The sequence below is a fragment of the Phyllobates terribilis genome, unplaced genomic scaffold (genome assembly GCF_046119375.1).
Source record: "Phyllobates terribilis strain yellow unplaced genomic scaffold, ASM4611937v1 Scaffold_142__1_contigs__length_4687701, whole genome shotgun sequence".
NCBI classification, from domain to species: Eukaryota; Metazoa; Chordata; class Amphibia; order Anura; family Dendrobatidae; genus Phyllobates; species Phyllobates terribilis.
In genome coordinates, this window is record NW_027362902.1 from 1,058,569 (window position 1) to 1,080,116 (window position 21,548).

Sequence of the window (21,548 nt, forward strand, 5' to 3'; positions counted from 1 at the left end):
GGTGGTGAGATAAGCTGCACAATATAATTGACCTTTCAGTATATTGTTGCACACACACCATCTATTTAGCAAATGCCCTTGTTATCAACAGCAGCCTTTTAAACTCACCTGAGCTAACAGGTATGTGCGCTGGTTACTCTGCTGCGCTTAAAATTTCTTTTTTGGTTTGCTACAATGCCTTTTCTGAAACGTTGTCTCCCTCTGCTGGAACACTGACTTCTTTCATTTAATGCCTGCAGACTATAAAAGAGAACCCAACCCAAAAAGTTTGGTTGATTAGTCTGTGGCATTCTGTTAAACTGTTGCTTATGGCGGTCTCTGTGAGCTTCTCAGCGACATTCAGCCAGCCAGGTATCCTGCCTGCAGTAGATGGAATGTGGCAATGGAACGCTGGCTGCGCGTGTCATAATAGGCTCTGAGCCTTTATATACCTGTGCACAGCAGCAGCCACCTTCAGTCTGCTGCTGGACAGCCAGCAGCAGCAGCAGCAGGAGAGGTATGTAATCAGGAGCCCTCCTGCTAAGGGTAGACAGCTGCTCGTTCCACCCCACCCCCCGCCTTAATTGGTTCTCCTCCCTTCCAACGGTGTTGAGGCGGGTGGGAACAGCAGGGGGTGAAGGTGCTGTGTTTAAAGAGGTGGAGTTATGCAGATCTAAAACGCGTGGATTGCAGCAGCAGCAAGCCGAAAAGTGCAGGCATGTAAGGGATCTAGAGGTTGACAACATGTCTTCTTAACGGGAGTCCAGGAGCTCATCTCCACAAATGGACTTTTCAGGATCCTTGGGTGGCTCCGTAGTTTGAAACCAATTCTGGTTATCGCTTCTCGGCCTTTTGGCTAAGATCAAGTGTAGTATCTGTTCTTATCAGTTTAATATCTGATACGTCCCCTATCTGGGGACCATATATTAAATGGATTTTTAGAACAGGGAGATGGAAAAAGAGCTTGCTCTGTCCACTCCAAGCATTGACCTGGTATTGCAGTATCTCCAGGACCGGTGCACCCCTTCTTTAATGCAGTTTCTAAAATCAGAAAGAATTGAATTCAATGTTTTTTGTTCATTTTGCTTGTTTGTCGGATTTTGGGATGGACTCTTTGGCTTTGCTTTTCTTCTCCTCATTGGATTTTTCATGTTCAAAGTTGCAGAAGCCAGATTACAAGCTCATTTTGGTTCAACTTCAGCAACTGTGCATTGCATTGCCATGTAATGTGATGCAATGCTATCTTTCTAGCTCTCCCTTTTTACTTCCTTTTGGATAAACAGACATATTAGGCAAGCATTTTGGAGCTTTCACCTAAATAACTACAGGTGGTGAGATAAGCTGCACAATATAATTGACCTTTCAGTATATTGTTGCACACACACCATCTATTTAGCAAATGCCCTTGTTATCAACAGCAGCCTTTTAAACTCACCTGAGCTAACAGGTATGTGCGCTGGTTACTCTGCTGCGCTTAAAATTTCTTTTTTGGTTTGCTACAATGCCTTTTCTGAAACGTTGTCTCCCTCTGCTGGAACACTGACTTCTTTCATTTAATGCCTGCAGACTATAAAAGAGAACCCAACCCAAAAAGTTTGGTTGATTAGTCTGTGGCATTCTGTTAAACTGTTGCTTATGGCGGTCTCTGTGAGCTTCTCAGCGACATTCAGCCAGCCAGGTATCCTGCCTGCAGTAGATGGAATGTGGCAATGGAACGCTGGCTGCGCGTGTCATAATAGGCTCTGAGCCTTTATATACCTGTGCACAGCAGCAGCCACCTTCAGTCTGCTGCTCGACAGCCAGCAGCAGCAGCAGCAGGAGAGGTATGTAATCAGGAGCCCTCCTGCTAAGGGTAGACAGCTGCTCGTTCCACCCCACCCCCCGCCTTAATTGGTTCTCCTCCCTTCCAACAGTGTTGAGGCGGGTGGGAACAGCAGGGGGTGAAGGTGCTGTGTTTAAAGAGGTGGAGTTATGCAGATCTAAAACGCGTGGATTGCAGCAGCAGCAAGCCGAAAAGTGCAGGCATGTAAGGGATCTAGAGGTTGACAACATGTCTTCTTAACGGGAGTCCAGGAGCTCATCTCCACAAATGGACTTTTCAGGATCCTTGGGTGGCTCCGTAGTTTGAAACCAATTCTGGTTATCGCTTCTCGGCCTTTTGGCTAAGATCAAGTGTAGTATCTGTTCTTATCAGTTTAATATCTGATACGTCCCCTATCTGGGGACCATATATTAAATGGATTTTTAGAACAGGGAGATGGAAAAAGAGCTTGCTCTGTCCACTCCACGCATTGACCTGGTATTGCAGTATCTCCAGGACCGGTGCACCCCTTCTTTAATGCAGTTTCTAAAATCAGAAAGAATTGAATTCAATGTTTTTTGTTCATTTTGCTTGTTTGTCGGATTTTGGGATGGACTCTTTGGCTTTGCTTTTCTTCTCCTCATTGGATTTTTCATGTTCAAAGTTGCAGAAGCCAGATTACAAGCTCATTTTGGTTCAACTTCAGCAACTGTGCATTGCATTGCCATGTAATGTGATGCAATGCTATCTTTCTAGCTCTCCCTTTTTACTTCCTTTTGGATAAACAGACATATTAGGCAAGCATTTTGGAGCTTTCACCTAAATAACTACAGGTGGTGAGATAAGCTGCACAATATAATTGACCTTTCAGTATATTGTTGCACACACACCATCTATTTAGCAAATGCCCTTGTTATCAACTGCAGCCTTTTAAACTCACCTGAGCTAACAGGTATGTGCGCTGGTTACTCTGCTGCGCTTAAAATTTCTTTTTTGGTTTGCTACAATGCCTTTTCTGAAACGTTGTCTCCCTCTGCTGGAACACTGACTTCTTTCATTTAATGCCTGCAGACTATAAAAGAGAACCCAACCCAAAAAGTTTGGTTGATTAGTCTGTGGCATTCTGTTAAACTGTTGCTTATGGCGGTCTCTGTGAGCTTCTCAGCGACATTCAGCCAGCCAGGTATCCTGCCTGCAGTAGATGGAATGTGGCAATGGAACGCTGGCTGCGCGTGTCATAATAGGCTCTGAGCCTTTATATACCTGTGCACAGCAGCAGCCACCTTCAGTCTGCTGCTGGACAGCCAGCAGCAGCAGCAGCAGGAGAGGTATGTAATCAGGAGCCCTCCTGCTAAGGGTAGACAGCTGCTCGTTCCACCCCACCCCCCGCCTTAATTGGTTCTCCTCCCTTCCAACGGTGTTGAGGCGGGTGGGAACAGCAGGGGGTGAAGGTGCTGTATTTAAAGAGGTGGAGTTATGCAGATCTAAAACGCGTGGATTGCAGCAGCAGCAAGCCGAAAAGTGCAGGCATGTAAGGGATCTAGAGGTTGACAACATGTCTTCTTAACGGGAGTCCAGGAGCTCATCTCCACAAATGGACTTTTCAGGATCCTTGGGTGGCTCCGTAGTTTGAAACCAATTCTGGTTATCGCTTCTCGGCCTTTTGGCTAAGATCAAGTGTAGTATCTTTTGAAAAGGCAGTTTTGTCCTTGGGCTGCCCTAGTAAATTGATGCATATTACACACTGGTTTGGTGCACTTGTTAGTACGCCAGGTGGCTCATAGAGTTATCTGATGGAAAACATGGCCCTCCAGGATCGAAGTCACTAGGCTGGGTAAGTGTGAGGGCTTTGGAGCAATGTGCCCCAGGAGTAGGCGCCCTGGTGGGAGTCCAAGCTTACTGGGACTGGGAACCCCAGAAAGACTTGGCTTCATAGCACGCCGCACCTTTGCCAATCATACTTTCTGAGCAACCCCCCCTATTCCTGGCCTACGGGCTAGGAAGGGGAATTTTTATAAACCCGGTCGGAGGTCCGGTCAGCTTTGGGCTGAGAAACCAACACAGGCTCCAGCTCCACTAGGGTGGCAGCCTAGATGGAAGCTGGGAGCACGAAAACGGCTCTTCTCCGGCTTCGGCTAGGGAGAGCATCGGAGATCCCTGACCCTCGCTGTGGCCTTCTGGCTCGGAGGGATGGGGATGGTTTATTGGGGACCCTCTCCTCCGGGAAGGGTCCACATGAATCCTCGCCTCGTGCGCTGTTTTGGTGTGACTTCGGTCACATTTTTCAGTGCCTTGGATGCAGCTTCAATCAAAAAATCTGTTCTTATCAGTTTAATATCTGATACGTCCCCTATCTGGGGACCATATATTAAATGGATTTTTAGAACAGGGAGATGGAAAAAGAGCTTGCTCTGTCCACTCCACGCATTGACCTGGTATTGCAGTATCTCCAGGACCAGTGCACCCCTTCTTTAATGCAGTTTCTAAAATCAGAAAGAATTGAATTCAATGTTTTTTGTTCATTTTGCTTGTTTGTCGGATTTTGGGATGGACTCTTTGGCTTTGCTTTTCTTCTCCTCATTGGATTTTTCATGTTCAAAGTTGCAGAAGCCAGATTACAAGCTCATTTTGGTTCAACTTCAGCAACTGTGCATTGCATTGCCATGTAATGTGATGCAATGCTATCTTTCTAGCTCTCCCTTTTTACTTCCTTTTGGATAAACAGACATATTAGGCAAGCATTTTGGAGCTTTCACCTAAATAACTACAGGTGGTGAGATAAGCTGCACAATATAATTGACCTTTCAGTATATTGTTGCACACACACCATCTATTTAGCAAATGCCCTTGTTATCAACAGCAGCCTTTTAAACTCACCTGAGCTAACAGGTATGTGCGCTGGTTACTCTGCTGCGCTTAAAATTTATTTTTTGGTTTGCTACAATGCCTTTTCTGAAACGTTGTCTCCCTCTGCTGGAACACTGACTTCTTTCATTTAATGCCTGCAGACTATAAAAGAGAACCCAACCCAAAAAGTTTGGTTGATTAGTCTGTGGCATTCTGTTAAACTGTTGCTTATGGCGGTCTCTGTGAGCTTCTCAGCGACATTCAGCCAGCCAGGTATCCTGCCTGCAGTAGATGGAATGTGGCAATGGAACGCTGGCTGCGCGTGTCATAATAGGCTCTGAGCCTTTATATACCTGTGCACAGCAGCAGCCACCTTCAGTCTGCTGCTGGACAGCCAGCAGCAGCAGCAGCAGGAGAGGTATGTAATCAGGAGCCCTCCTGCTAAGGGTAGACAGCTGCTCGTTCCACCCCACCCCCCGCCTTAATTGGTTCTCCTCCCTTCCAACGGTGTTGAGGCGGGTGGGAACAGCAGGGGGTGAAGGTGCTGTGTTTAAAGAGGTGGAGTTATGCAGATCTAAAACGCGTGGATTGCAGCAGCAGCAAGCCGAAAAGTGCAGGCATGTAAGGGATCTAGAGGATGACAACATGTCTTCTTAACGGGAGTCCAGGAGCTCATCTCCACAAATGGACTTTTCAGGATCCTTGGGTGGCTCCGTAGTTTGAAACCAATTCTGGTTATCGCTTCTCGGCCTTTTGGCTCAGACCTAGTGTTTGGACAAGAGGTTCCTTGTGTACTAGCCCTCGGCCTTCCAGCATCGCCACTTCGGTGGCTTAAGCTGGATGCTGCTATAGGGGGAGAGTGAGGAGGAAACGAGAAGGCGATTCCTGAAGCGACCATGGGTGTCAAGCTTCGCTTTGCTGGGACCGGGGATCCCCGGGTCAAGAATGCTTTCCGTATCGAGGTCTCTGAGGAGAAGAAGGACCATTTCTCGTTGTCATACCTGGTCAACGCCATTTTCTATGAAATCCTAAAGATCCAGAAGTCGGAGATCATCTGTTTGCAGGAGTTCAGAAGGGAGCATAGGTACGTCTTGGTGCTTTCTTCTATGGCGGCTTGCCAAAACCTTTTCAAAACTCTTCAAGTCCTTTCAGAGCACCCTCAGCTGGATGGACTTATCTTCACTGTACTCTACTCTAAGGGGGATATCCCGGTGGTAGTATTCATGCACAACCCCTTTATCTCCCGGGATGATATCACTGCATTCCTGAGAAGACACTGCATTTTTGTGCAATTCTCCCATAAAATCTTAAATGGAGAAGGGCTGTGGACTGGGAAGTATAAATACTTTGTGAGGTTTGGGATAGACCCTCATGGTCCTGGAGGTATTCACTATCCTCCCCTGAACTTTACAATTGGAAGAGACTCTGGATATCTGTTTTTTCCCGAGGCGCCATTGTTCTGCAGGAGATGCAACATGTTCGGGCATATCCAGGATTTCTGCAAGCAATTGCCAAACTGTAGAAAGTGCAACAAGTACGGTCATCTGGCGAAGGATTGTTCCAACCCGGTGGTATGTGATGCCTGCGGGGAGGAAGGACATGTGATTCGGGATTGTAAGGCTAAAGTCAAGCCTAGGTCCTTCTCCGAAGTGACCAAAGGTAAGCCTACTGTCCCTGCTGTTACCCACAGGTGACTACTGCAGAGATCAATGAGGAGACGGAGACCCCTGAGGTTGAAGATCTGGTGGGTGAGGCCCAGAACCTGTTGGACCCTCCGGCCCCTGCTGGGCCAGGTATGGAGATCTCCGAGTTGGATGTGGACCTCCCTCATCAGTCCGAAATATGTGGTGAGGGTGACATGGATGTGTCTCTAGCTCAAACCCCTGCATTGTCCTGGGGTGCTACAGACGAAGAGGTGGCCAGGGATGGTGGCCAAGGAGACTTTACTTCTGGGAGGTCTTTTGATGATGATGATACTCCTGAACTGGCCAATAAAAAACCCAGACGAGAGTACTCACCTGCCAGCGGAGGGTGCGACAGTCCTGCAAGTGACCGCATTTACCCGCAGGATGTCTTCTCCCCTGATGCTCCTTACCTTGGCATCCCTGAGAGCATCAACACCTTTGGGGTGCTTTCCCAGTCTGATGATAATGGATGAGTATGGTGTGATCAACATTGAGTCATGTATTTCTTTTCATTAATTAATGTCTTGCCAATCTGGTTGGGATGTAGTGTCCCTAAATGTAAGGCAGATCAGATCTAAAATCAGAAGAACAACTGTTCTGGACTACCTGAAACATTTAGGTGCTGATGTTTTTTGCCTTCAGGAGTGTGGGATTCAGGATGCTCCTTGTGACAAAGACTGGCCTTACGGACAGCATATCTGGTCAGGGTCTAATCATAATAAAAATGATGGGGTGGGGATATTAGTTGGGAATAAAGAAATCTCTATTGATAGTTATATTGTGGTGGAGGTGGGCCGATGTTTAATTGCATTTTTGAGTTATAGAGGGTGGCGGGTCAGAATTATTAATTTATATTGCCCTACAGGGAAGGAAGAGCGGCTTGCTCTTCTTGAAAAATTAAGTTTTTTTCTTCCAGGGAAATCTCCCACTATTTTTGTTGGGGACGTTAATTGTGTCACAGAAGGAAAGTGTGACATAACAGGAAAGAAATTGTCCCATTTAATTTGTGATTTTTCCTTTTTAGATGCAGCAGTTGTTGTTCTTGGCATGCCACCACCGCCGACATACCATGCTGACCGTGGTGAGATTCATTCCAGAATTGATTTAATGTTATTTTCTAAAAATATGGTATGTTTGGATTTTTCTCAACAAAAGGTACCTTTTTCGGACCATGAATGTTTGAGAGGCGTGTTTTGTGCGAATGGTGACCAAGTGTATGGCGGTGGGGTATGGAAGTTGAATGCAAGGCTGTTAGAGGATGATGAGGTGATGAATGAGTTTAATGTAAAGTATGAAAGATGGAGAATGCGTAAGAAGGATTTTGTGTGTGTTCTTGACTGGTGGGACTGGGTGAAAGTGCAATTTAAAACTTTCTTCAAAAAGTGGGGCTATAGAAAAGCTGCCAGATATAGGAATAGGTTTAATGACCTTAATAGACGGATTGACTGGTTGAGAAAGTGTGTTGCAAGTGGTTTGGAGATGTCTGATCAACTTACTGAGGCTAAGAATGAATTGAGGCGTGTGTTGGATGAGAAAGGAAAGGAAATTATATATCGTACTAAAATTGAGCACCTGGAGAAAAATGAGAAGTGTAAGAGGTTCTTTTTTAAAAAAATGAATGGTAGGAAGACTGATATGAATGAAGTTGTGAATGAAAGTGGAACCAACTGTATGGGTGAGGATGTGCTGAAAGAAGTGAATAGGTTTTATAGCAAGTTGTATGATGAGAAATGGATTGACTCTGGGCTTGTGTCATATGTTCTGAATGGTGTGGAGAAAAAACTTGATTCTGAGGAGCGTGATCTGTTGTGTGAGGATGTAGTTCTGGATGAAGTGAAGAATGTGGTGTGGAGTGCTAAAAAGAGTAAGACTCCTGGAAAAGATGGTATACCTGTAGAGTTGTATGTGAAAGCATGGGAAGTTTTGGGAACAGATTTGACTGAGGTATGTAAGTATATGTGGGTGAATGGTAGGTTGTGTGAATCAATGAAAGAAGGAGTGGTTGTGCTTGTGTATAAAAAGGGTGAGAGGAAACGTTTGGAAAACTGGAGACCAATAACACTGCTGAATTCGGATTATAAGGTCTACAGTAAGTTACTGGCAAATCGTATGCGTGAAGTGATTGGTAGTGTTGTGGAGGAGGACCAAGTATGTGCAGTGCCTGGAAGAAGTATGAGTGATAACTTGTTATTGTTGAGAGATATGATTGGGGATTGCAAGGATAGAAAGCAGAAATGTATGACTTTAGCTATTGATTTTGAGAAGGCGTTTGACAGGGTTTCGCATGTGTTTTTGTTTAAAGTACTGGAAAGAATGGGGTTTCCTAGAGAATTTGTGAATTGTGTAAAATCATTGTATGATTGTGTGTCAAGTGAGTTCTTGGTTAATGGGTGGCTGTGTGACAAAGTGAAGATTAGGTCAGGAGTAAGGCAGGGGTGTCCTATGTCCCCCGTCTTATTTGTATGTGTAATAGAACCATTGTTATGTTTGATTAGACGGGATAAAATGATGAGAGGTTTGTTGGTGCCTGGTAGTGGTGGTAAGCATGTGAAAGTGTTAGGTTATATGGATGATGTTGTGGTTGTGAGTGAAAGTATGGCTTCTTTGAGTAGAATTAAATTGCTTTTGGATTTTTTTGTTGGTGCGTCTGGTTTTAGGGTAAATTGGAATAAATGTAGTTTTAAATGTTTTGGAGATAGTAGTATTCGTATGGATGGTGTAAAGTGTGAAGTGGGTGCAATCAAGATTTTGGACGTATTATTTAATGATGACTTAAAAGGGAATGAAAGTTGGGAAGAGTGTGGTATGCGGGTTGAACGTAAATTGAATTTTTGGCGAATGAGAGAATTGACTCTGCGTGGTAAGGTATTAATTATCAAAGCAGTGATTCTCCCTATCCTGCTTTATGTGGCGACTGTTTTTCCTTCTCCTTACAGGAAAATTAAGAGAATAGAGAAGTTGGTATTCACATTCCTGTGGTGTAGTAAGATGGAGAAGTTGAAGCGGGAGAGCCTTTTTAAGGCTTGTCAGCATGGTGGGCTGGCCTTTCCCAATATTGAAGTTTTTTTAGGTCTTAATTATATTAAGACTGTGGTTATTTTGCTGGGTAAAGGCAATAAAGGTGCTTTTATGGCTAATTATTCTGCTGGATGGATGTTGTATGGGTTATGCTGGAGGAAGAGAGATGCGAGTGTGCCTGTGGCCTTTAAGTGTCCTGTTTGGTATGAGGTGATTGAGAAATTTGTGAGAAAGCATGATTTGTTGAGTGTGGGAATGAATGATTTTAGAATGACCAAGAATGTGGTGAAAAGAATGAGTGCAAATGAGGTAGAGTGTAATATTGTTGGGCTGAGAGGGAATGAGGTTTCAGATGCATGGAAGAAGTTAGATACGTTTGGGATGTCAAACAAACAGAAGGATGTGGTGTGGATGACTTTACATAATATTTTACCTGTGAGAGAAGTGCAGAAGAAAAGAGAGTTGATAAGAACAGATGTGTGTCCGAGAGTGGGATGTGGTGGTTGTGAGACTGTGAGGCATGTTATGTGGGATTGTGAGTACGCGTACAGTGTGTGGAAGTGTGTAGGTGGATTGTGTAAGGGTTTAGCAGGCGTGAATTTTGTGGATTGGCGTGTGGCGATGTTTGGAATTGGTGCGTGTAGTCGGTCTAAAGATAGAATTTTATGGTTGATAATGGCTTGTGTGATGGAGAGTTTGTGGGATGCAAGGAACCTTGGACTTTTCAAAAGGAAATCTTTATCAGTGAATGAATGTGTTAGACTTATTCTTTCAAGACTATACCTGATATATAAGTTGGACAGCAGAGGCGGTGGTGGCACAGATGCCGAAGGGATTTGGAAATTTAAAAAGTGGCATTACCTTATCAAATACCAGTGATTTTTTTCTTTGTGATTCCTTGAAGTTTCTGCATTTGTGTTATGTAAAGGATGTTCCCTTGTGATTATATCTCGTCTTATACTACTGCTAAATAAATAGAACCATGATGATGAGAAGTTTTAAGTAGCAAATTTTGGAGAAATTCATACTGTTTGCTAAAAAACTAAACTGAATGGTTTTAAAATAAAAAAAAAAATAAAAAAATCTGTTCTTATCAGTTTAATATCTGATACGTCCCCTATCTGGGGACCATATATTAAATGGATTTTTAGAACAGGGAGATGGAAAAAGAGCTTGCTCTGTCCACTCCACGCATTGACCTGGTATTGCAGTATCTCCAGGACCGGTGCACCCCTTCTTTAATGCAGTTTCTAAAATCAGAAAGTATTGAATTCAATGTTTTTTGTTCATTTTGCTTGTTTGTCGGATTTTGGGATGGACTCTTTGGCTTTGCTTTTCTTCTCCTCATTGGATTTTTCATGTTCAAAGTTGCAGAAGCCAGATGACAAGCTCATTTTGGTTCAACTTCAGCAACTGTGCATTGCATTGCCATGTAATGTAACGCAATGCTATCTTTCTAGCTCTCCCTCTTTACTTCCTTTTGGATAAACAGACATATTAGGCAAGCATTTTGGAGCTTTCACCTAAATAACTACAGGTGGTGAGATAAGCTGCACAATATAATTGACCTTTCAGTATATTGTTGCACACACACCATCTATTTAGCAAATGCCCTTGTTATCAACAGCAGCCTTTTAAACTCACCTGAGCTAACAGGTATGTGCGCTGGTTACTCTGCTGCGCTTAAAATTTCTTTTTTGGTTTGCTACAATGCCTTTTCTGAAACGTTGTCTCCCTCTGCTGGAACACTGACTTCTTTCAATTAATGCCTGCAGACTATAAAAGAGAACCCAACCCAAAAAGTTTGGTTGATTAGTCTGTGGCATTCTGTTAAACTGTTGCTTATGGCGGTCTCTGTGAGCTTCTCAGCGACATTCAGCCAGCCAGGTATCCTGCCTGCAGTAGATGGAATGTGGCAATGGAACGCTGGCTGCGCGTGTCATAATAGGCTCTGAGCCTTTATATACCTGCGCACAGCAGCAGCCACCTTCAGTCTGCTGCTGGACAGCCAGCAGCAGCAGGAGAGGTAAGTAATCAGCAGCCCTCCTGCTAAGGGTAGACAGCTGCTCGTTCCACCCCACCCCCCGCCTTAATTGGTTCTCCTCCCTTCCAACGGTGTTGAGGCGGGTGGGAACAGCAGGGGGTGAGGGTGCTGTGTTTAAAGAGGTGGAGTTATGCAGATCTAAAACGCGTGGATTGCAGCAGCAGCAAGCCGAAAAGTGCAGGCATGTAAGGGATCTAGAGGTTGACAACATGTCTTTTAACGGGAGTCCAGGAGCTCATCTCCACAAATGGACTCTTCAGGATCCTTGGGTGGCTCCGTAGTTCGAAACCAATTCTGGTTATCGCTTCTCGGCCTTTTGGCTAAGATCAAGTGTAGTATCTTTTGAAAAGGCAGTTTTGTCCTTGGGCTGCCCTAGTAAATTGATGCATATTACACACTGGTTTGGTGCACTTGTTAGTACGCCAGGTGGCTCATAGAGTTATCTGATGGAAAACATGGCCCTCCAGGATCGAAGTCACTAGGCTGGGTAAGTGTGAGGGCTTTGGAGCAATGTGCCCCAGGAGTAGGCGCCCTGGTGGGAGTCCAAGCTTACTGGGACTGGGAACCCCAGAAAGACTTGGCTTCGTAGCACGCCGCACCTTTGCCAATCATACTTTCTGAGCAACCCCCCCTATTCCTGGCCTCCGGGCTAGGAAGGGGAATTTTTATAAACCCGGTCGGAGGTCCGGTCAGCTTTGGGCTGAGAAACCAACACAGGCTCCAGCTCCACTAGGGTGGCAGCCTAGATGGAAGCTGGGAGCACGAAAACGGCTCTTCTCCGGCTTCGGCTAGGGAGAGCATCGGAGATCCCTGACCCTCGCTGTGGCCTTCTGGCTCGGAGGGATGGGGATGGTTTATTGGGGACCCTCTCCTCCGGGAAGGGTCCACATGAATCCTCGCCTCGTGCGCTGTTTTGGTGTGACTTCGGTCACATTTTTCAGTGCCTTGGATGCAGCTTCAATCAAAAAATCTGTTCTTATCAGTTTAATATCTGATACGTCCCCTATCTGGGGACCATATATTAAATGGATTTTTAGAACAGGGAGATGGAAAAAGAGCTTGCTCTGTCCACTCCACGCATTGACCTGGTATTGCAGTATCTCCAGGACCGGTGCACCCCTTCTTTAATGCAGTTTCTAAAATCAGAAAGTATTGAATTCATTGTTTTTTGTTCATTTTGCTTGTTTGTCGGATTTTGGGATGGACTCTTTGGCTTTGCTTTTCTTCTCCTCATTGGATTTTTCATGTTCAAAGTTGCAGAAGCCAGATGACAAGCTCATTTTGGTTCAACTTCAGCAACTGTGCATTGCATTGCCATGTAATGTAACGCAATGCTATCTTTCTAGCTCTCCCTCTTTACTTCCTTTTGGATAAACAGACATATTAGGCAAGCATTTTGGAGCTTTCACCTAAATAACTACAGGTGGTGAGATAAGCTGCACAATATAATTGACCTTTCAGTATATTGTTGCACACACACCATCTATTTAGCAAATGCCCTTGTTATCAACAGCAGCCTTTTAAACTCACCTGAGCTAACAGGTATGTGCGCTGGTTACTCTGCTGTGCTTAAAATTTCTTTTTTGGTTTGCTACAATGCCTTTTCTGAAACGTTGTCTCCCTCTGCTGGAACACTGACTTCTTTCAATTAATGCCTGCAGACTATAAAAGAGAACCCAACCCAAAAAGTTTGGTTGATTAGTCTGTGGCATTCTGTTAAACTGTTGCTTATGGCGGTCTCTGTGAGCTTCTCAGCGACATTCAGCCAGCCAGGTATCCTGCCTGCAGTAGATGGAATGTGGCAATGGAATGCTGGCTGCGCGTGTCATAATAGGCTCTGAGCCTTTATATACCTGCGCACAGCAGCAGCCACCTTCAGTCTGCTGCTGGACAGCCAGCAGCAGCAGGAGAGGTAAGTAATCAGCAGCCCTCCTGCTAAGGGTAGACAGCTGCTCGTTCCACCCCACCCCCCGCCTTAATTGGTTCTCCTCCCTTCCAACGGTGTTGAGGCGGGTGGGAACAGGAGGGGGTGAGGGTGCTGTGTTTAAAGAGGTGGAGTTATGCAGATCTAAAACGCGTGGATTGCAGCAGCAGCAAGCCGAAAAGTGCAGGCATGTAAGGGATCTAGAGGTTGACAACATGTCTTCTTAACGGGAGTCCAGGAGCTCATCTCCACAAATGGACTCTTCAGGATCCTTGGGTGGCTCCGTAGTTCGAAACCAATTCTGGTTATCGCTTCTCGGCCTTTTGGCTAAGATCAAGTGTAGTATCTGTTCTTATCAGTTTAATATCTGATACGTCCCCTATCTGGGGACCATATATTAAATGGATTTTTAGAACAGGGAGATGGAAAAAGAGCTTGCTCTGTCCACTCCACGCATTGACCTGGTATTGCAGTATCTCCAGGACCGGTGCACCCCTTCTTTAATGCAGTTTCTAAAATCAGAAAGTATTGAATTCAATGTTTTTTGTTCATTTTGCTTGTTTGTCGGATTTTGGGGTGGACTCTTTGGCTTTGCTTTTCTTCTCCTCATTGGATTTTTCATGTTCAAAGTTGCAGAAGCCAGATGACAAGCTCATTTTGGTTCAACTTCAGCAACTGTGCATTGCATTGCCATGTAATGTAACGCAATGCTATCTTTCTAGCTCTCCCTCTTTACTTCCTTTTGGATAAACAGACATATTAGGCAAGCATTTTGGAGCTTTCACCTAAATAACTACAGGTGGTGAGATAAGCTGCACAATATAATTGACCTTTCAGTATATTGTTGCACACACACCATCTATTTAGCAAATGCCCTTCTTATCAACAGCAGCCTTTTAAACTCACCTGAGCTAACAGGTATGTGCGCTGGTTACTCTGCTGCGCTTAAAATTTCTTTTTTGGTTTGCTACAATGCCTTTTCTGAAACGTTGTCTCCCTCTGCTGGAACACTGACTTCTTTCAATTAATGCCTGCAGACTATAAAAGAGAACCCAACCCAAAAAGTTTGGTTGATTAGTCTGTGGCATTCTGTTAAACTGTTGCTTATGGCGGTCTCTGTGAGCTTCTCAGCGACATTCAGCCAGCCAGGTATCCTGCCTGCAGTAGATGGAATGTGGCAATGGAACGCTGGCTGCGCGTGTCATAATAGGTTCTGAGCCTTTATATACCTGCGCACAGCAGCAGCCACCTTCAGTCTGCTGCTGGACAGCCAGCAGCAGCAGGAGAGGTAAGTAATCAGCAGCCCTCCTGCTAAGGGTAGACAGCTGCTCGTTCCACCCCACCCCCCGCCTTAATTGGTTCTCCTCCCTTCCAACGGTGTTGAGGCGGGTGGGAACAGCAGGGGGTGAGAGTGCTGTGTTTAAAGAGGTGGAGTTATGCAGATCTAAAACGCGTGGATTGCAGCAGCAGCAAGCCGAAAAGTGCAGGCATGTAAGGGATCTAGAGGTTGACAACATGTCTTCTTAACGGGAGTCCAGGAGCTCATCTCCACAAATGGACTCTTCAGGATCCTTGGGTGGCTCCGTAGTTCAAAACCAATTCTGGTTATCGCTTCTCGGCCTTTTGGCTAAGATCAAGTGTAGTATCTGTTCTTATCAGTTTAATATCTGATACGTCCCCTATCTGGGGACCATATATTAAATGGATTTTTAGAACAGGGAGATGGAAAAAGAGCTTGCTCTGTCCACTCCACGCATTGACCTGGTATTGCAGTATCTCCAGGACCGGTGCACCCCTTCTTTAATGCAGTTTCTAAAATCAGAAAGTATTGAATTCAATGTTTTTTGTTCATTTTGCTTGTTTGTCGGATTTTGGGATGGACTCTTTGGCTTTGCTTTTCTTCTCCTCATTGGATTTTTCATGTTCAAAGTTGCAGAAGCCAGATGACAAGCTCATTTTGGTTCAACTTCAGCAACTGTGCATTGCATTGCCATGTAATGTAACGCAATGCTATCGTTCTAGCTCTCCCTCTTTACTTCCTTTTGGATAAACAGACATATTAGGCAAGCATTTTGGAGCTTTCACCTAAATAACTACAGGTGGTGAGATAAGCTGCACAATATAATTGACCTTTCAGTATATTGTTGCACACACACCATCTATTTAGCAAATGCCCTTGCTATCAACAGCAGCCTTTTAAACTCACCTGAGCTAACAGGTATGTGCGCTGGTTACTCTGCTGCGCTTAAAATTTCTTTTTTGGTTTGCTACAATGCCTTTTCTGAAACGTTGTCTCCCTCTGCTGGAACACTGACTTCTTTCAATTAATGCCTGCAGACTATAAAAGAGAACCCAACCCAAAAAGTTTGGTTGATTAGTCTGTGGCATTCTGTTAAACTGTTGCTTATGGCGGTCTCTGTGAGCTTCTCAGCGACATTCAGCCAGCCAGGTATCCTGCCTGCAGTAGATGGAATATGGCAATGGAACGCTGGCTGCGCGTGTCATAATAGGCTCTGAGCCTTTATATACCTGCGCACAGCAGCAGCCACCTTCAGTCTGCTGCTGGACAGCCAGCAGCAGCAGGAGAGGTAAGTATTCACCAGCCCTCCTGCTAAGGGTAGACAGCTGCTCGTTCCACCCCACCCCCCGCCTTAATTGGTTCTCCTCCCTTCCAATGGTGTTGAGGCGGGTGGGAACAGCAGGGGGTGAGGGTGCTGTGTTTAAAGAGGTGGAGTTATGCAGATCTAAAACGCGTGGATTGCAGCAGCAGCAAGCCGAAAAGTGCAGGCATGTAAGGGATCTAGAGGTTGACAACATGTCTTCTTAACTGGAGTCCAGGAGCTCATCTCCACAAATGGACTCTTCAGGATCCTTGGGTGGCTCCGTAGTTCGAAACCAATTCTGGTGATCGCTTCTCGGCCTTTTGGCACGATCTATCAGGTTTACCTGTGTGGTCTTGCCTGTGAGGTGCTCTTGGTACCCTTTCTCTCGGCCTGGGGGGATCGTTCCTCTTCGGAGGGACTTAACCCCCCTGCTGCTATTGGGAGGAAGGATTAGTCCGGGAGCAACGGGAAGGGATCCCATGAAGGCTTGCGCCTTTCAGAGAGAAGAGTCGGTACGTTCCTGAGTGAAGGATGCCGGCAACGCTCACATATTCATCGGGTGATGCCCGGATGCGGAACACCGTGAGGATTGAAGTTGGAGCAGGATCGAGGACGGAGAAGAACTTGGACTACATCTGCCATAGGATTCTGCTTGGAGTTCTGGAGTTTCGGCGGGAAGACATATTCTGCTTCCAGGACAATGAGTACAAGGGGACTTACACCATCACCTTCAAGAGCCAGGGATGCTGTCACCAACTCGTACAAAAGGTAAATGAGAAAAACTACTTAGATGAATTGGATGGACTAACCTTTTGTCTCTTGTATGCCTATGACGAGATCCCTATCGTGGTGCATTTCCCGAACCCCTTTGTGGAAGCTGCAGACATCTCGACCTACCTTATCCGTTATTGTGATGATCTGAGATACCTGGGCACTGTGAAGAACGCGGTAGGCTTCTGGTGCGGCAAGAGGAGGTACATGGCCCGTCTAAAGAGGGACCCAAGCGGAGTGGGAGGAATGCTACACCCTCCCTCAACATTTGTGATCGGTAAGAGCAGAGGCTACTTATTTTACCCTGGAATGCCGGTATGTTGCAGGAACTGTGGACAAATGGGTCATACCCAAACGTCCTGCACGGGCAGGAAAGTAGACCGCTGCAATAATTGCAGCTGTTACGGACATTTAATGAAGGACTGTCCCGCTGGGAGGAAATGCAATCTTTGTGGTGAGGCGGGGCACATGTTCCGAGGATGCCCCAACAGGACCAGGACCAGGACCTACGCAGAAGCTGCATCTTCTGCAGCTGAGCCGATGCGCCCGCCGGTCTTCACTGGCGGGCCGGCGTCGGAGGGCGGTTCGAAGGGCGAGAAGGCTGGGATGGAGCAGGGAGCCGGAGGCCCCTCTGGGGCGGCCCCTGAATCGAAGTCCCTTAACGATGGGCGGACCTCACATGGACCGGAGCGGAGGGGTCCTCCTTCTGGGAGGGTATCCTCCGTGTCGATGGTTCCCGATACCGATCCTGTTGGGCTGGAGGGTGGTGCCCCTGTGCGGTTGGCTACAGGGGACCACGCAGCGATGGCCTCAGGATCTTCCAGGGCGATTAGCCAGCCAGATGAGGGGGCTTTGCTTCTAGGTGGCGAACATCAGGGAATCTGTGTTGGTGATCTTATCCTGATGGACCAGTCTCTCCCCCTGGAGGAGGTGGAGGAAGAGGAGGACTGCACCAGTGACCTGGTGGAGTCTGCCCCGAAAAAGAGACGGAATGTCGAAGCCCCAGCATCTCCTGGAATGTGGCTGGGAACCGTGACCTACGAGGGGGCAACCGCCAGCTCACAGAATATCGAGTCGTTTGGGTCCTCTAGCCCGGATGTCCTGGAGCAATTTGACATACAGGGCTTTGAGTCAGGTGTCCTCATGGAAGATCCACCACCCTGACCTATGAATGCCCACATTAAGACTTGTCTCACTGAATGTGAGGTCATTAAAGAGCCCAGTTCGTAGGGCTGCTCTATTTAAGTACTTAGAAACCACTGACTTTGACATATGTTTATTACAGGAATGCGGGATACAACATGCACTAAATTATAATGACATCAAGACAGATTGGAGACTGGGGCCCTCCATCTGGTCTGGCTCCAATGACAACAAGTCAGCGGGGGTGGGCTTCCTCTGTCGTGGGAGAAATATTACTATAAATACTGTCACAGAAATAGTACCAGGCAGAGTGGTTTTAGTGCATTTTAAATTTAATGGTTTTACCCTACGTGTAATGAATGTTTATGCTTCCCCTGACAAGCAAGAGAGAATTAATTTATTTGGGATATTGCCATTGTACTGTACTGGGTCATCTCCCCTGATCGTAGGGGGTGATTTTAATTGTCTTTGTGCTAGTGAACAACGAGCGGGGGGTGACCCTTTACGCAAATTGGATAAGTCATGTCATCTATTGAAAGATTTTATAACTGATTTTAAATTATGCGATGCGTGGAGGTAACTTCTGCCGACGGACCCTGGTTATACGTGGTCCGGAAGAGGGGTGTCTTCCAGGATCGATTTTATTTTCCTATCAGATGATTTTAACCCTGTAAAATGTGTTTTAACATCAAATATATTTTCTGACCATAAGGGCTTGGAGGTGCACCTAGAATACCGGGATGAACAGAGGGTCAACAGGGGCCTCTGGCGTCTAAGTACTTACCTGCTGGAGGACCCTCTGATTCGACAAGACTTTGGTAAAGCCTATCAAGCCTGGCGGCGACAAAAACCTTCTGATGCCCCTATGGTAACCTGGTGGGAAAATTTGAAAAAAAAAGTCAGAATGTTTTTTATAAAAGCAGGGAGACGTAAAGCTAGAGAGAAAAAAAGATGTTTTAGTGATCTTAACACCAAACTACAAACACTTTTTAAATTCAAAGAGCTAGGGGTGGAGGTGGGAGATGATATTGCTGGCCTAAAAACTGAAATCCAGAACTGCATAGACACAAAGGGGAAAGAGATTATTTTTAACTCTAGAATGCAGCACTTGGAGGAGGGGGAGAAGTGCTCTCGCTTCTTCTTCAAAAAAGTCATGGATAAAAGAGAAGTGATCACAAATCTAGAGGGTGAAACCTCTATGCAGGGAATGTTGAATGCTACTTTTAACTTTTATAAGCATCTTTTTAGTAAAAAGTGTATAGATGAGTCCTTTTTATCTGATGCTCTTAATGATCTCGATTTTAAGTTAAATTTTACAGACCAGGAGGTTTTAGAACGCGATATTGTTTTAGAGGAATTATTTTATGTTTTTAAAAGTTTCTCTAAGGGTAAAGCACCTGGGTGTGACGGACTACCTGTAGAATTTTACCTTACTTTTTGGGACATTTTAAAAGAGGACCTTTTTATGCTTTTTAAAGAAGTTTTTATTTCTGAACAGTTGCCATTTTCGTGGAGGAGAGGAGTGGTGTCTTTGATATATAAAAAAGGTGATCGCAGTGCTCTAGCGAATTGGAGACCCATAACTCTCCTAAATGTTGATTACAAGGTACTTGCTAAGGTGGTTGCTGACCGGCTCAGGAGTGTCATTGCCAAACTGATCCGGCCTGAGCAGGTATGTAGTGTACCAGGCAGAAGTATTTCAGAGGTTTTAAACGTATTAAGGGATGTAATTTGGTATTCCAGAGACCGGGGTCAAAATGTAGCTCTTTTAGCCCTAGATTTTGAAAAAGCTTTCGATAGAGTCTCTCATAGATTTCTTTTTAGAGTTTTAAAAAGAATGGGTATCCCTAATATGCTTTTAAATTGTATTAAGATTTTATATAAAAATTGTTTTAGTCAAATTTCTCTTAATGGCTTTTTAACAGATGGAGTTCCCCTTGAGTCCGGAGTGAAGCAGGGATGCCCCTTGTCGCCCATCCTGTTCATCTGCGCCATCGAGCCCCTGCTGAGCGCAATAAGGAAAGACAAAGTGATTAGAGGGGTTCCTGTTCCTGGCGGAGGTGGCAGTGATGTGAGAGTCTTTGGCTACATGGATGACGTGACGGTTGTGTGCGTGGACCCTGCTTCCCTCCGGAGGGCGGTGTTGCGCATTGAATTTTTTTCCCAGGCATCCGGGTTTAAACTTAATTTAAATAAATCTGAATGTCTGACTTTGGGATCCTGGGACACCGCCCAACTCCCGCAGCTCACTATAAAACGAGACAATGTAAAAATTCTTGGAGTTGTTTTTAACGAGGAGAATGTGGGAACTCAAAGCTGGGAGAATGTCATAGAAAAAATGTCAAAGAAAATATCATTTTGGGGTTTGAGGTCCCTAACAATGGAGGGGAAAATTTTAATTATAAAATCAGTGTTGTTACCCCTCATACTGTATATAGCTATGGTGTACCCCCCCCTGATGTTTTAATTAAAAAAATGACTAGGATGATCTTTATGTTTTTATGGAACTCCAAAATGGAAAAATTAAGGCGAGAAATAATGAGGAAGAATAAAATGAACGGCGGAAGGGATGTCCCCGACTTACATATTTATTTGTATTTAAATTATTTCTGCTTTTGTTTCAAACATTTTAATGGTAATAGTGCGCTAAGTTATTTTTTAAAATATACTTGTGGGATGATTTTTAAAAGATGGTTTAAGTTGTCGTTGAATTCCCCTGTTTTACTATGCCCCCCCAAACACCAAGCAATCTTAGAAAAGACTGTTCGATTTTATAGCCTTGGTGATTTTAATATGGACATTTTTAAAGACCGCAAGAAGCTTTTATCTTTTCTGAGGAGGAATGAAGATGTGACCCCCATAGTAAATTTCTCAGAAGAGAGATCGAAGCAAGTTTGGAAGAATGTCTTCGGGAAATTCTTAGCAAATGGACATAAGGATATCGCATGGATGGTGGTCCACCAGTGCCTCCCCACCAGAGAGTTTCAACACAGGAGAGGCCTGGTGGCCAGAGCAAAATGCCCCAGAGACTCATGTGTTTATGACGAAACCACCTTGCACCTTATGTGGAATTGCCCATTTGCACAGGAACTTTGGCACAAAGTTGGGATTCTTTTAAAATGGACTTGCGGTTTAAGAGATTTTAACCATGAATATGTTTTATATGGCCTTTTTAAATGTCCGACCCCTCAACAGTATTGTATATGTTGGTGTATAATTAACTGTTTTAAAGACGCCCTTTGGAAGGCACGCAATATTTTACTTTTTAAACGTGATGCTATTTCTGTGAAGGATTGTCTTAAAATTGCTTTTAGCCAGATGTATATTTATTACTTGAGGGATGTCAAAAGTATTGGGAGAAGGGATGCCAATCGTATATGGGGTTTTTATGGGTGGAATTCTGTGTTTTAATAATGTACTGTTTGTGTTGTTGTTTTTGATTGTAAACCATCTTTTACGCACTTACTAAAATTTGTTGAAACCTTATCAGTTTAATATCTGATACGTCCCCTATCTGGGGACCATATATTAAATGGATTTTTAGAACAGGGAGATGGAAAAAGAGCTTGCTCTGTCCACTCCACGCATTGACCTGGTATTGCAGTATCTCCAGGACCGGTGCACCCCTTCTTTAATGCAGTTTCTAAAATCAGAAAGTATTGAATTCAATGTTTTTTGTTCATTTTGCTTGTTTGTCGGATTTTGGGATGGACTCTTTGGCTTTGCTTTTCTT

At 44.9% G+C, this 21,548-nt stretch overlaps 8 non-coding genes and 2 pseudogenes across 8 annotated transcripts; all 10 read left to right on the top strand.

Moving 5' to 3' along the window:
* Positions 1 to 815: 815 nt before the first annotated feature.
* Positions 816 to 1,006, top strand: LOC141206003 (U2 spliceosomal RNA). Its single transcript, XR_012276672.1, has one exon. It is a non-coding gene; the product is annotated as a U2 spliceosomal RNA (small nuclear RNA).
* Positions 1,007 to 2,121: 1,115 nt separating this feature from the next.
* Positions 2,122 to 2,312, top strand: LOC141205763 (U2 spliceosomal RNA). The gene has a single exon (XR_012276437.1). It is a non-coding gene; the product is annotated as a U2 spliceosomal RNA (small nuclear RNA).
* Positions 2,313 to 3,427: 1,115 nt separating this feature from the next.
* Positions 3,428 to 3,543, top strand: LOC141206384 (U2 spliceosomal RNA; annotated as a pseudogene).
* A 524-nt stretch (positions 3,544 to 4,067) lies between these two features.
* Positions 4,068 to 4,249, top strand: LOC141206190 (U2 spliceosomal RNA). The gene has a single exon (XR_012276856.1). It is a non-coding gene; the product is annotated as a U2 spliceosomal RNA (small nuclear RNA).
* A 6,132-nt stretch (positions 4,250 to 10,381) lies between these two features.
* LOC141206258 (U2 spliceosomal RNA) lies at positions 10,382 to 10,566 on the top strand. The gene has a single exon (XR_012276914.1). It is a non-coding gene; the product is annotated as a U2 spliceosomal RNA (small nuclear RNA).
* Positions 10,567 to 11,674: 1,108 nt separating this feature from the next.
* Positions 11,675 to 11,790, top strand: LOC141206385 (U2 spliceosomal RNA; annotated as a pseudogene).
* A 524-nt stretch (positions 11,791 to 12,314) lies between these two features.
* On the top strand, positions 12,315 to 12,496 carry LOC141206192 (U2 spliceosomal RNA). The gene has a single exon (XR_012276858.1). It is a non-coding gene; the product is annotated as a U2 spliceosomal RNA (small nuclear RNA).
* Positions 12,497 to 13,605: 1,109 nt separating this feature from the next.
* On the top strand, positions 13,606 to 13,796 carry LOC141205775 (U2 spliceosomal RNA). The gene has a single exon (XR_012276448.1). It is a non-coding gene; the product is annotated as a U2 spliceosomal RNA (small nuclear RNA).
* A 1,109-nt stretch (positions 13,797 to 14,905) lies between these two features.
* LOC141205787 (U2 spliceosomal RNA) lies at positions 14,906 to 15,096 on the top strand. The gene has a single exon (XR_012276460.1). It is a non-coding gene; the product is annotated as a U2 spliceosomal RNA (small nuclear RNA).
* A 6,166-nt stretch (positions 15,097 to 21,262) lies between these two features.
* Positions 21,263 to 21,444, top strand: LOC141206370 (U2 spliceosomal RNA). Its single transcript, XR_012276994.1, has one exon. It is a non-coding gene; the product is annotated as a U2 spliceosomal RNA (small nuclear RNA).
* Positions 21,445 to 21,548: the final 104 nt, after the last annotated feature.